Consider the following 14,864-nt stretch of genomic DNA (forward strand, 5'->3'; position numbering starts at 1 on the left):
GTGCTAGAGAGTAGCAGAGGGAGGAGAATGCTGAGAGTGTGGTTCTTGAAAGATTTCTACAGAACTAATAGGTGTCATTTAGTATAACCTAAATGATCCACATAAAATGGATGCTCACAGAACCAAAATTGTTAGCATTATCTGCAAAATTAGAGAATGACAATGGTGAAAAGAAATTGATTGATTTGAGGTCGAAACTACAGCTTCCAAAAAGACATGATTAAATATGCTGTTTATTGTGATTTTGGCTTAGGCATATCTGGTTCTTATTATCTATTGGGACGAATGTGTTGGTTTCTCCCAATATAGCTGCCACATATTTACCTTTCCATTTTTTTCTTCTTTCTCCCTTAATCTCTAACTTTTCTACTAAAAATGAAGTATTTGTGTGTATATATAAGTGCTGCTGTGCTGTGTAGTATGCTCAGTAGTGTCTCTTTGCCACCCCATGGACTGCAGCAAGCTAGTCTCCTCTGTCCGTGGGATTCTTTAGGCAAGGATACCATTTCTGTCCCCAGGGCATCTTCCCAACCTAAGGATCAAACCTGCTTCTCCTGCATTGGCAGGCAGATTCTTTACCATTGCGCCACCCGGGAAGCCCGTATATGTTCATGTATACATTTATTTTTAGCTTTATTGAGGTATATTTGACAAATTTGTAATATATCTAAAGTGCATAATGTCATGATTTGATATTTATATTGTATATATATCTAAAGTGCAGAATGTAATGATTTGATATATATATTGTATATGTGTGTGTGTGTATGTATGTTAGTCACTTAGTCATGTCTGACTCTTTGTGACCCTATGGCTGTAGCCTACCAGGCTCCTCTGTCCATGGGATTCTCTGGGCAAGAATACTGGAGTGGGTTGCCATTTCCTTCATATATATATATATATATATATATATATATATATATAATATGCACACACACACATATGTTGTGAAAGGATTCCCACAATCTACTAAATTATTTTCCTTTTTTTTCTTCAAAATTCCACACACAAGTGATACCATTATGCAGTATTTGTCTTTCTTTGTCTGATTATTTCACTTTCCATAATGCTCTCCAGGTTCATCCATGCTGTCACAAGTGACAGAATTTCTTTCTTCTTTAAGACTGAATAATATACTGCTATATTTGTATGTGTGCATGTGTATAAAATACTGTTTTTCAATTCAATATATATGTATAGATATATGTAGCTTTCGTTTTTATCAGTTCATCCATCAACAAGCATTTAGGTTATTTCCATACCTTGGTTACTGTGAATAATGCTGCAGTGAACATGTGAGCACAGGTGTCTCTGTGAGATAATAATTTCTTTTGCTTTGGATATATCATGAAGTGGGATTGATCTATCATATGGTAGTACTAGTTTTAATTTCTTGAGGACCCCCATACTATCCAGAGGCGAATTATTTTTAAAGTAATGTAAGTTTGTGTGATATGAAGAAATTCCATCTGATAGGAACATTAGCCTAAAAAGGGACTTGTACACATTGTATGTTAACCCAGAATGCCTTGCCCTTAGGCATTTACCAGGCTACCTTCCTTTTGTCACTCAGATCTCACCTTACATTACCTCTTTTTTTTTTAGATTTTATTTTTAATTATTTTAATTGTAGGCTAATTACTTTGCAATATTGTGGTGGTTTTTGCCATACATTGACATGAGTCAGCCACAGGTGTACATCACAGTACCTCTTTCTTGAGGTTTCTCTTAGTCACTAAGGGCTTCCCTGGTGGCTTATTGGTAAAGAATCTACCTGCAAGGAAGGAGAATAGGCAGGAGACACTGGCTCCATACCTGGGTTGGGAAAATCCCGTGGAGAAAGGAAATGGCAAATTCACTACCAGTATTCTTGCCTGGAAAAATCACAGTCCATGGGGTCACAAGAGTCAGACCTGACTGAGCGACTAAACAACAGCTTAGTCACCAAAGATGAGTAGCTGTCTCCTCACACTCTGCTGTTATCACAGACAGATTCTGTCCCACCAGTCTAGTTTATATTATTCTTCAGAACATTTATTGCTGCCTCGCATTATTCTTTCTCTGGTATATTTACTTCTTCATTAACTGTTTCCTCCGTTAGTAAATAAGTTTCATGAAATAATGAATGTTGTTTGCTTTGTTCAGTGTTATTTTGAAAGTGCCCAAATTATTTCTGATGCACAGCACACTCTCATAAATTAAGGAAACCACACTAAATTCATTTTTTTCCCCTAAGTATATTAACTGATTTTTCTCCCCTTTTTGTCGTGAATCAGTTCACCATTATTTGAATTCCATATTTTATATTTTCACTAAGATTTTCTTTTTCTTCTTTTCCCAATTAAGTCTTCTCAATTCTAGTCGAGGAATAAATGTTTGTTTGCAGTTCTGTTTATTTTCCATTTGTATTTGTGGCCTAGACTGTTGGGAAAATAAATGAAAACTAGAATCTGTCTTATTATGAACAATTTATTTCAAAAGTATGAAGGTTATATGAGGAACAGGGCTTTATCAAAACTTAATTTGTAGGATGAAAAGAGTTGCCAAGTTCTATCACCAACTCATATATACCGTATGAAAAGATTAGCCCCCACGAGAGGCCCTTCAAAGACATACTTTCTGGTTTTGTTTACTGCAATCTAGTTTGCTTTGTTCGGTAGGTTGCTTAATATATCATTTGGTTCTACATGTTTCTTTTTCTTGATATTTCTTTTATACTGTCAGATCCTGCCATGTCCATTCAAATCTAAAATTGTCTGAAACTATCTAAGTCACAACAAATCTGCTGTGTGAATAAAATCTTTATGGAGAGCTGTGAGGTTTCCAAGGCACATGCATAATAGAAATTCAATATCACTTCATTTGAGTACAAGCAGAACTACCAATAACTTCATATCACAGAGACCTACAAATTTGTGCTAAGAAAAGAATGATTATGACAGAATGCCAGGCCTGTGTACAGGAGCCTGGTAATATATTCCACAGGCAGTTGTGTGGTCACCCCAGGGTGCTGGTGTTAGGAGAAAGGGGCACTCCTGAATTTACTGTAGTATTAGAAGCTTCTAATATTAATCAAATCTGATTTTTAATAACATATTCCTCAGTATAAAAGTTAAAAGGAAATAGGAAAAATAACAGTCTCTACAATCTACTTTAAAATGGAGACTCTGGCATTAGCTTCTTTAGCTTTAGTGCTAACAAAGCAATTAGCACAAAAGAAAAGCTTATAAACAGAAAGTTTAACATGTTATCTATTTTACACTTAAAGTATTAGTAAGAAGTAATTCTCTGGACATAAACTAAGGTAGGAAAAATGTCTTATGTGTTTGTGTATACAGAAGAGGCAGAGAAAGTTCAAATGCAATTAGGATAAATATTACAAAGTTTATTTTCTTAGGATAATTTTGTTGGAATAAATGTTGCTCTAAATAAGGAGGAAAAAGTTAAAAGTTAATGAGGATTAAAATCATTTAAGGGCTATTTCAGACCAATTTGTGATTAAATTTACCTTATGTAGACTATGACCTTTATGAATGTAACTAGTATCAAATTTAATATACTGAATTATGTTTATATCAATATTTTTCATTTTGGAGAACATTTTTTTAACTGATATTTTTGCCTAATACCTACATTTTCAAAATAATTATAGAATCTAAATTTACAGTTTTAGCTAGCAACATATATGAAAAATTAATGATCTAATGATACTCCTTGGTTAGTTCATACGTAATTTTTCTAAAAACTTAAATGAACACCTAAGATAAGTCTTATAATTCCTGAAGTCATATTAAAGCTCAGAAGTCTAAAGTCATTATTATAATTGATCTTAATTTAATATGGAAATGTATGTCTATATATTACCCCATCTTAAAACTAGAACACCTTTGGATAACTCTGACACAGTTATTTTTTATAACTTGTAAAAGCAAAACAACTCAATAATATATAATTATAAAGCAATAATGAATTCGAATCTTTGTTAAGTTGATCTAAGATCAACTTTATCCATTGATTACTTTGCAATAGTCACCATTTCTGTGAGATCTGAGTCACAAAGAGTTAAGATGATTTTAGGCAGAAATACATTCAAGATATAGGAATAGATGATGGAATAGGAAGTGGCAACTCATTCCAGTATTCATGCCTGTAAAATTCCATGGACGGAGGAGCCTAGCAGGCTATACAGTCAATGGCGTCTCAAAGAGCTGGACATGACTAAGCAACTGAGCATGCAAAAAGCATGCACATTCAAGATATAGATGCAATTTTTTAAGTTAAAACTTGGTAAAAGGGTGCAATTTTCAGTTATAAGATGATTCAAGTCTGAGGATCTAATGTCAAACATGGTGACTGTAGAGATAATACTGTATTATTCAATCGGAATTTATCAAGAAAGTAGAACTTAAATGATCTTAAAAAAAATAATATATGAGGTGATGGATTTGTTAATTAGGTGGTGTGAACCCCTTCAAAATATGTACATATACCAGGCCAGCAAGATGTAAACTTCAAATAGCTTACCATGTTATTGTCAATTATACCTCAGTAAAGCTGGGGAAAAAAAAAAAAAAAACAACACTTGATTGTGGAATGAAAAAATAAATAAGTCTAGCCATAAAATTTGACCAGCAAAAATTCTACCCAAACCCTTAAAAAACCATGATTTAACAAAGAGTATTCTGATTACGTAAGAAAACAACTTCTGTTATGTTAATATCTCTTAAGATTTAAAATAATAAATTCTAGAAGCATAAAAAGAGGTTTTATTTTCCCATTCAAGGACTGCTGCCAACAAATTTAATCCATTTAAAGTAAAGGAACCATGATAGGAAGAGTAAGTATGGTTTGGTTTCTCTGAATTAATTAGGTCTCTATGAATTGTGGACCAAATCTGAAACTCTTTGAAATACTTTTTAAAAAGTGACTAAGCATGAAAAGTGTGATCCTAAATAGTACTGCTGAAATAATGTTTTACCAGAAAATGAAAAGTTCATGTGCTGTATTATCAAATATTTTAAAAAATATGTCAATTATTAATGTGATTCTAACTATATATGTAGTTTATTTAAATTGGTTTAACAAGCATGACACTTTATTCAACAGTATTTCTGGACATCTATAGGATAATTATAATCATTATTTTTATTGATCCAGCTGATAATAATAGCTGTCACTTATTGAACACCTACAATTTTCCAAACATTGTATGCTGGTATTATATGATGTTTAAGGCTATTGATTTTTAAGTCAGAAACTTTATTCAAATCCTGTTTCTGTCATTTACCTTTGGGGACTTAGGGAGATAATTTGGGCCTCAGTTACATTTTCTGCAAAAGAGTAATTTTAACTAGCTCATAGTTTTCTGGTGAGGAAAATTACAGAAGTTAATTCATTAAACACCTTAGACTAATGACTGGAACATAGTGTTCGATAAATTTTAGTTAATAGTACTTGATAGTTTAGATATTTTATTGTGATAGAAGATTTGCTATAATTATTTTACAGGTTAGGAAACTATGACTAAGAGATTTTATGCAAGTTGCCCCAAGTCACATAGCTAATAATAGAATTAAAAACTCCCAAGTTTATTCTCTTTCCGTTGTATTGTACTGTCTCCAAAAGCATTGCAAGATTCTGAATTCTTTCTGTTTTTATACATTTATTTTTTTAAATTGAAATACAGTTGATTTACAATACTATATTGGTTGAAAGTATACAACATAGTGATTCAGCATTTTTACAGCCTACACTCTATTGAAAGTAATTATTATAAGATAATGACTATACTTCCCTGTGTTATACAATATATCCTTGTTGCTTATTGATTTTATGCATAGTAGTTTGTATCTCTTAATTCCATACCTCCAATTTTCCCCTCCCAACTCCCTCCACCTTTTGATAGCTGCTAGTTTGCCTTTTATATCTGTGAGTCTGTTTCTATTTTGTACATAAATTCTAATATTTTTTAGATTCCATGTATAAGTGATATCATATAATATTTGTCTTTTTCTCTTTGATTTATTTCACTAAGCATTATATTCTCTAGGTTCATCAACATTGTTGCAAATGGCAGAATTTCATTCTTTTTTATGGCTGAGTAATATTCCATTATATATATATACACACACACACACATATATATACACACACATACTGCTGCTGCTGCTGCTAAGTCGCTTCAGTCGTGTCCGACTCTGTGCGACCCCAGAGACGGCAGCCCACCAGGTTCCCCTGTCCCTGGGATTCTCCAGGCAAGAACAGTGGAGTGGGTTGCCATTTCCTTCTCCAATGCATGAAAGTGAAAAGTGAAAGTGAAGTTGCTCAGTCATGTCCGACTCTTAGCGGCCCCACGGACTGCCGCCCACCAGGCTCCTCCATCCATGGGATTTTCCAGGCAAGAGTACTGGAGTGGGGTGCCATTGCCTTCTCCGACATGTTCCTTATTCTTGTCTGTTGATGGGCCCTTGGGTTGTTTACATATCGTGGCTATTATAAATAGTGCTGTCATAAACACTGGGATGCATGCATGGTGTCCTTTGAAATTAATGCTTTTTGAATATATACCCAGGAGTGGAATTGCTGGATTATGTGGTAGTTCTCTTTTTCTTTTCTTAAGCACCCCATAGTGTTTTCCATAGGGGTTGCACCACTTTCCATCAACAGTGTGTAAGGATTCCCTTTTCTTCACATCCTCACCAACATTTTTGATTTGTAGACTTTTTGATGATGGCCATTCTGACAGATGTGAGGTGATACCTTACTGTTGTTTTGTTTTGGTTTGCATTTCTCTAATGATTAGCAGTGTTGAGCATCTTTCCATGTGCCTGCTCGCCAAGGATATGTCTCTTCTTGGAAAAGTGTCTCTTCAGGTCTGCTGTCTATTTGTTTTAATTGAGGTTTTTTTTTTTAATATTAAGTTGGATGAAATGTTTATATATTTGGATATTAACTCCTATCAGCCATTTTATTTGCCAATATTTTCTCCATTGCATAGATTGTCTTTTCATTTTGCCAATGCTTTCCTTTGCTGTGCAAAAGGTTTTAAGTTTAATTAGGTCCTACTTGTTTATTTTTGCTTTTATTTCTTTTGCCTTTGGACACCAATCTAAGAAAATGTTGCTATATTTTTGTCAAAGAATGTTCTGTGTTCTCTTCTAGGAGTTTTATGATTTCAGATATTACATTTATGTCTTAATCCACTTTATTTTTGTATGTTATGTGAGGAAATGTTCTAATTTCATTGTTTTATGTGTAGCTGTCCAGTTTATTAGATCTAAATTGAAAAGAGTGTCTTTCCTCCATTATCTATTCCTGCCTTCTTTGTTGTAGATTCATTAGCCATAAATACATTGGTTAATTTGAGGGTTCTCTCTTCTAATTCCATTTATGTATGTGTCTGCTTTTGTCCCAGTACCATACTGTTTTGACTGTTAGCTTTGTATGATAATCTGAAATCAGGGAGGGTGATAGTTCCAGCGTTGTTCTTTTTTGTCAGGATTCCTTTGACAATTTGGGATCTTTTGTGCACGTGAAAGTTGTTCAGTCGTATCTTTGTGACCCCATGGACTGTAGTCCATGGAATTCTTCAGGCCAGAATACTGGAGAGGGTGGCCTTTCCCTTCTCCAGGGGATCTTCCCAACCCAGGGATTGAAGCCATGTCTCCCGCATTGCAGGTGGATTCTTTACCAGCTGAGCCACAAGGAAAGCCCAAGAATAGTGGAGTGGGTAGCCTATCCCTTCTCCAGCAGATCTTCCTGACTCAGGAATTGATCCGGGGTCTCCTGCATTGCAGGCAGATTCTTTACCAACTGAGCTATCAGGGGACCTTCTGGAGTTCCATGCAAATTTTAGATCTGTTTTTTCCAGTTCTGTGAAAATGCCATTGGTATTTTGATAAGCATTGCATTAAACCTGTAGATTGATTTTGCTAATATTTTAACAATATTAACTCTTCCAGTCCAAGAGCTCAGGATATCTTTCCATTTCTTTGTCTCATTTTCAATTTGCTTCATCAGTTTTATAGTTTTCTGAATTATTTCTTAAATTACTAAAGAAAAAATATGAACAATAGCCATGATGTAATAGGTGTATGTGTCCAACAAGTGTATTAACTTAATAAGCAATAATACTTTCATCATTATTCCTATTTTGCATATGAGGAAATGGAGACACTGAGGAAATTCCTCACTTGCTCAGTGTCATACAGCTAGTAAGTGGCAGAAGTACAAATATTTTCAGTATGTCTCTGTGTCCCCAGGGAGGTCTCTGTATATCTCACATTTGCTCAGAAATGGGTCAGCTCCTCAGGTCTCCACCTACTTGCCCAGCACTGATAGGCTGTATTGCCAAAGTCCAGCTCCTGAGGCAAAAGAGACTTCCTATTCTTTGCAAGCCTTATGACCCTGCTGCTGCCTCAGAGCTGCTCTGCACAGCACAATGGACACTTCCTGCTGTTCCTCTGCTGCACTGAGTTCTCCCATTTTTTTTTTTAATCATTAATGACACTGTTAAGGGATCCTAAGGGAATACTGCTGTGTTCACTCTGTATTGAAGCTTTCCAATTTTTCACCTAGGCTTCTTTTCCTTCAGATCTAATCATGCAGGCAGGACTATACTAGCAACAGGTTGAATCCACAGCCACCATGTTGTACTCAGAGTGTCTCTCATCTAGATTAACTGAGGATATGATACTGACTTAGGGTAGTCATGTTGGGCCTCTTGAGACTTCTCTCTACTCATCCCTAGTTTATAAAACATGCTTTCAAATAGCTGGAACCCAGAGTGGATGTAGTTTATATTCTTTCTGAGGACTCTTCTCTGCATGCATGCAAATTAAATTTTGCTGGCTCATCAAATATACCCAAGCATGCTTGGATCTTGAAAGTTGCTGATAGAAGGCAACGACTTAATAAGCAATAATAAGCTGAGAACTCTACTATCTGCACATACAAAGAATCAATAATAATCTTAGAGTAATTTACATGTTGACCAAACCAGTCTATATATTCTTTTGACCAATACTCCTGAACTATATTCAGAATGTGGTAAATTTATTATACTGATACACAAGCCAAAATGAAATAATATGAAAATGTAGCTACTACTACATATTTAAATACTTGGGAAAGTGGTTATAGTCTTAGATATTTTATGAAATGTTATAATCTGTATTCTTATTAAACAATTAGGTGAAAGAAAGTGAAAGTGAAAGTTGCTAAGTCATGTCCAACTCTTTGTGACCCCATGGACTATACAGAGGGCTTCCCTTGTGGCTCAGCTGGTAAAGAATCCTCCTGCAATGTGAGAGACCTGGGTTCTATTCCTGGGTTGGGAAGATCTCCCAGAGAAGGGAATGGCTACCCACTCCAGTATTCTGGCCTAGAGAATTTCATGGACTGTATAGTCCATGGGATTGCATAGAGTTGGACACGACTGGAATTCTCCAGACCAGAATACTGGAGTGGGTAGCCTTCCCTTCCCCAGGGGATCTTCCCAACCCAGGAATCAAACCCAGGTCTCCTGCATTGCAGGCAGATTCTTTACCAGATGAGCCACAAGGGAAGTCCAAGAATACTGGAGTGCATAGCCTATCCCTTCTCCAGTGGATCTTCCAGACCCAGGAAACAAACTGGGGTCTCCTGCATTGCAGGCAGATTCTTTACCAACTGAGCTATCAGGGAAATTTATCACCAAATATAATATATATATGTGATATGTATATCTTACATATATATAGCTATATATATGTATAGTTATATATATAGTTCAGATGAGCTGACCCCAGCTCCTGGCTTTAGATTGGGATGTCACTCAGATCAATGAACATACACTGCATCGATTGGATCAGCACGGGGAATGTGACATGAACTGTGACAGTCAAAATGCTTCACCTTTTGCTTGGTCTATACAGAGTACTAGTAAGTCCAGTAGAGTCACTGTTGACCATCTTTGCCACCACATAAGAAGAACCTGCTTGAGAATAAAACCAACAAAGAAAAGAACCAAACAAGAAGGGTGGAGAGGAATAAGTCTTGAGAATGCTGATTTTTAGTTGTGGGACTTTTTACTAATGTAAATTGATCCCTTCCCTTTGCTCTCTAAGAATTGAGTTGGGTATTTTCATCTGCAAGAATCCTTCTAAGAGGGAATAATAAAATTGGAACTGTAAGTGAACTTTCCTAATGCACACTTAAACAAAAACCTTGAATTCCCATTTGAAAAATTAGCCTTGGTTGTTTAACCTTACATTAAAAAAAAAATCTAACTAATTTTTGTCTTAATATTACTCATGTCAATGATAACTTTTTAATTAAATGTAATAAAAGTTTCATTGATATTCTTATTTCTCTTCTTTTTCTCTCTCTTCTTAACATGCTCCCTCTCTCCTTTCATACATCAGATTTAGAGAATAAAAAAAAATTAGCTTCCATTAATAAAATAAATAAATATAGCTTTTATTTTTATAATATTAGATTTTAACAGGCTATCCACTCAGAGGGAAAAAAGCAACTCTGTCAAAATACTGTTTTCATTACTCTCATCAATTAATTAATTATTTGCTAACTGATTAGTTCATAAGTGATTTGGAATTGCTGCTTGATTGACCAGTAAACTAAGGGCTTCCCAGGTGGCTCAGTGATAAAGAATCTGCCTGCAGTACAGGAGACCTGGGTTCAATCCCTGGGTCAGGAAGGTCCTCTAAAGAAGGAAATGGCAACCCACTCCAGTATTCTTGCCTGAAGAATTCCATGGATAGAGGAGCCTGGTAGGTTACAATCCATGAGGTCGCAAAGAGTTGGACACGACTGAAGCGACTCAGTATGCATGTATGAATGGCTTAGTGGTTTTCCCTACTTTCTTCAATTTAAGTCTGAATTTGGCAATAAGGAGTTCATGATCTGAGCCAAAGTCAGTTCCTGGGTCTGACCAGTAAAGCATTATTTTGCCAAAGCCTTGTATGCCATGGTGGCAAGTTTCAGTCTTACTTCTTGAGACATTGCTCGCTCCTTATGTCTGACTTTTGCAGACTTAGAAATTTAGAAACAGAACTATGTTAAATAACTTGAAATTATGAAAGTTCAAATATGAATCCAATGTTTGATATTCAAGTATTTCAAAAGCTTCCCAGATGTGATATTGTGCTCTTAATTTGTATTGTATCCTTTGAAGATACTTTATTCAGAAGTGTCTGATTTTTTTCTCATTGTTAAAATAGTAAATAGTTATACATATTTGAAGTCATCCTGCTGAAAAGAGTCATCCCATGCTTTCTCTTTTGACTAAAGATATTTAATCTAAAGAATATAATGCAGGTATACTCTACTTTTAAAATATTAATTTAATATAGTTAATTATATAAAAATAATGTATAATGCAATTATTTAAATTCCAAATGATATTCCTCATGGATTTACTGAAATGGCAAGTTCTTGGAAGCATTAAATATTTTATAATAATACTCTGCTTTATTTATTTCCTCTGTATTTGCATAATAAGTTTCTATGTTGTAGAAATAATAGATCAAAAGGAAAGTTTCATTTTATTTAATAGTCAAACAGAATTTCTTGAATGTTGATTGTGAATCAGGAATTTTTGTAAGCATTGAACTATCCCTTAAGGAGCTCTGAGTATAAATAAGGGTACAGAGAAATTATATAAGTGACAGTGTTCACGACATTTCTTTGTTTATGAAGAAAAATAAATTATAGTTATCATCTTCCAAGAAACTTAAAATAGAGTTTGGGAAAGAACGCATACAAACAGTGAATGATAAAAATATTGTCATAGGGTAAATTATAAATACAATTCTATTGTATTGGCAGTGCTCTATGAAAACAGAAAAAGAAGTTATCACTTTTAATTGGAAACACAACTAGTAAAATTTGGATGTACAGGTGGCATATCCAAGTGGCAGAATATTCCAAATTAGAGCAAAGGTGCATTAAAAACCTCAGAGATGGGAGAACCCCAGAAGGGATATTTAAGAGAAGGTATTTTTACTTGACTGGAACATAAAACAATTGGCAACTTAAATGTAAAGTTGGAGTGCTTTTGAGATGAGTAGTTGGAGAATGGCAGTGGTATTTAAAAAAAATCTGGTGATGGGTGTATAAATAGGAATAAAGATGAGTTACCCAGGAGCAACTGTACTTTTCTTTGAAGGCAGTTTCATGAATAGTAATACGAAGGGGTAGTAATATGAAGTAGGTAAGACAGGGTAATGTAAAAGGATACAAGGAATTGATGGCAGGATCATTATTGTAATTGTATAGTTCATGTGTCTTTCTGGCTAACTGAATGTGAAAGAGAAATGGAAGAAATTACATTCTAGGTTATATCCAGTATTATGAAGTTTAGTGTGCTAAAGAGTGCTAGTTATGAAACTATGGCTAGCATTAACTTCATTCTTTAGCACTTCCATGACTGCCGACCATACTGTTAGCTACTGTTTACTATAAATGCCGTTTCTCTCAGTGGTGAGCTGCGGTTTGGATGCCTCTAGGCAAAAGTGCTAGAATAAATATGACACCATTTAGATAATAGAGAAAGATGTCAGTTCACATATAAAGAATTATATACTTGGTATACTTCACTACCTGAAGAATTATATGCTCTAAAATCAGAGTAAGAATATTACTGTTTCCTTAATGATAGTGGAAGTAAAATTAAAATTATTATACCAATATCTAATCATAAATCAATTAGATATTAATAAATCATGAAATACTAGTGTGGTTCTTAGAACCATGTCGCTGGAATATATTTTTTAGCTAATTGTGTGATATTTAGTTTTTTCTTTATTGTGGAACATGATAGTCGCATTAATCACACAACAGTCATTGAAGATTATAATAGTTATTGAAGACATAATGGACATAATATTATTGAAGAGTTATTGAAGAGTTGCTTCATGTTGAAGAAGGAAACAGTTAAGTCCTTTAAAAACAGTCTAGGTTGAAATTTCATAGATAATCTGAGAGAAAGAGTCCTTTTCAACAAAACTTGAGGAATTCCTCTTGGGGCCTTTATACACCCAAAGCAAAATTATTTTTCTCATTTGAATTTTTTTCTAATCTTTTTTTAACTCTTGAAAAACTTATCTAATGACTTTAATTTAAAAATGGTGACTTCCTATTGGGTTTTAATGACAATGTCAGTTTTAGAACAGATCCTGGTTTCTTAAAAGAAGACAAAGGTTAATGAATCCTGTAAGAGCCTAGTAAATGAGTTTTTCTAATTTTTTTTTAACATGCAGAGAGTTTCTGAATTGTAGATTTTTTTTTATATGGAGAGTGTCTGTGTGTATCCTTGAAAGACCACGTACATCTGGAGCTACTCCATATAATGAAGCAAGTAAAACTGTGTGGAATATGTATATAAACTAACTTTATGTTTATGTGACTCATGCATGCATGCGTGCATTTATTTCAGTGTGTGGTTATTTGATAATTTCAATTCACACATTAAAGTTTTTCCTTTAAAAATATGTAATGAAATCCATTGCCAAAAAAATCTACCATCCTAAGGTTTGTAATATTGAATACCCTCCAAACTGTCGGAATCAAATATTAAATACTTAAGTATATTTTGTTCTTGACTTTGGATTGTTATCAACTTCTATTAAAACTATTACAGCTCCATAATATAAAATGTGCTGTTAGTGAAAAACTGTAATCAGGTCCTGATTTTCTCTCTTGGTTTAACTCTGAGTTACTCTGATTAGATTATGGGCATAAATTAGCCTCTGTTATTACTTCCATTTCCACTAAGCAAGTTGGCAAGGAGGAATCAGAAGTTCCCTGGCCCTGGACACAGATAGGAATGCAGTGGAGGAGCGGTAGAACAGAAAAGGCAGATGTGTTGTTTTTCCTAATGGCAACCCACTCCAGTACTCTTGCCTGGAAAATCCCATGGCCAGAGGAGCCTGGTAGGCTACAGTCCATGGGGTCACAAAGAGTTGGACATGACTGGGAGACTTCATTTTAGCACAGATTCTAAATAGATTGTGAGGGCTATTGTGAGGGTTTGGGGAGGAAGCTTCTTTGACAGTACCAGGGTTGGGGGGCTGGCAGTTACAGAACTTCTTATAAAACATTATCCTCACACATACTCTTTTATGGATAATTATGAGTTCCTACAATGTGCCCAAATTTGTTCTACATGTTTGGTAAGCCTTGGTGAGCAAAACTGAAGAAGGAGGGCTTACACCTCATTGCAGGGTCAAATGTTAACAGGTGTTTTACATCTAACAGGGACAGGACAAGTCATGTTTATTACTTACGTCCTAGAATGTGACCATTTCTTCCTTCTTCTAACAACCACGTGAAGCAGGTATACTGACCCAGATTTATAGATGAGAAAAGAGCCCATAACATTTAAATAAATTACCCAAAGTCATATAATCAGTAAGTGATAGACTATGATTTAAGCATGTCATTCAGATTGAAAATGCTCTTCTTTTTTACCACAGCACACATGCCTGAAGAAGTTTGTGGAATATTATAAACTTTATGTGGTTCAGCAAAATCACTGGGAATGTGGGCTTTGGAGAGGCCATCTTTTTTGTGACATTCAGAAGCGTTGCCACTTAGATCTGTGACCTTAGGCTGGTTACTTAAAATTATTAGCCTCAGTGGAGTAATCATATATCTGTCGCATCGGATTATTGTGAGGATAAAGACAATAAATATAAAACATCTAGCACAGTGACTGGGACAGAGTAAGTAAGTGTTAAAATATGCTGTCTCTTCTTATCATGATCATCATTATTTACAATATTTTATTATTCTTTCCTGGTGAGAAAAGCTGTTTACCCATTTAAAATTTGTAACTAGGATTAAGAATCCTGGCTCATGGAGCA

Source organism: Bison bison, unplaced genomic scaffold (genome assembly GCF_000754665.1).
Source record: "Bison bison bison isolate TAMUID 2011002044 unplaced genomic scaffold, Bison_UMD1.0 scf7180017864533, whole genome shotgun sequence".
NCBI lineage: Eukaryota > Metazoa > Chordata > Mammalia > Artiodactyla > Bovidae > Bison > Bison bison.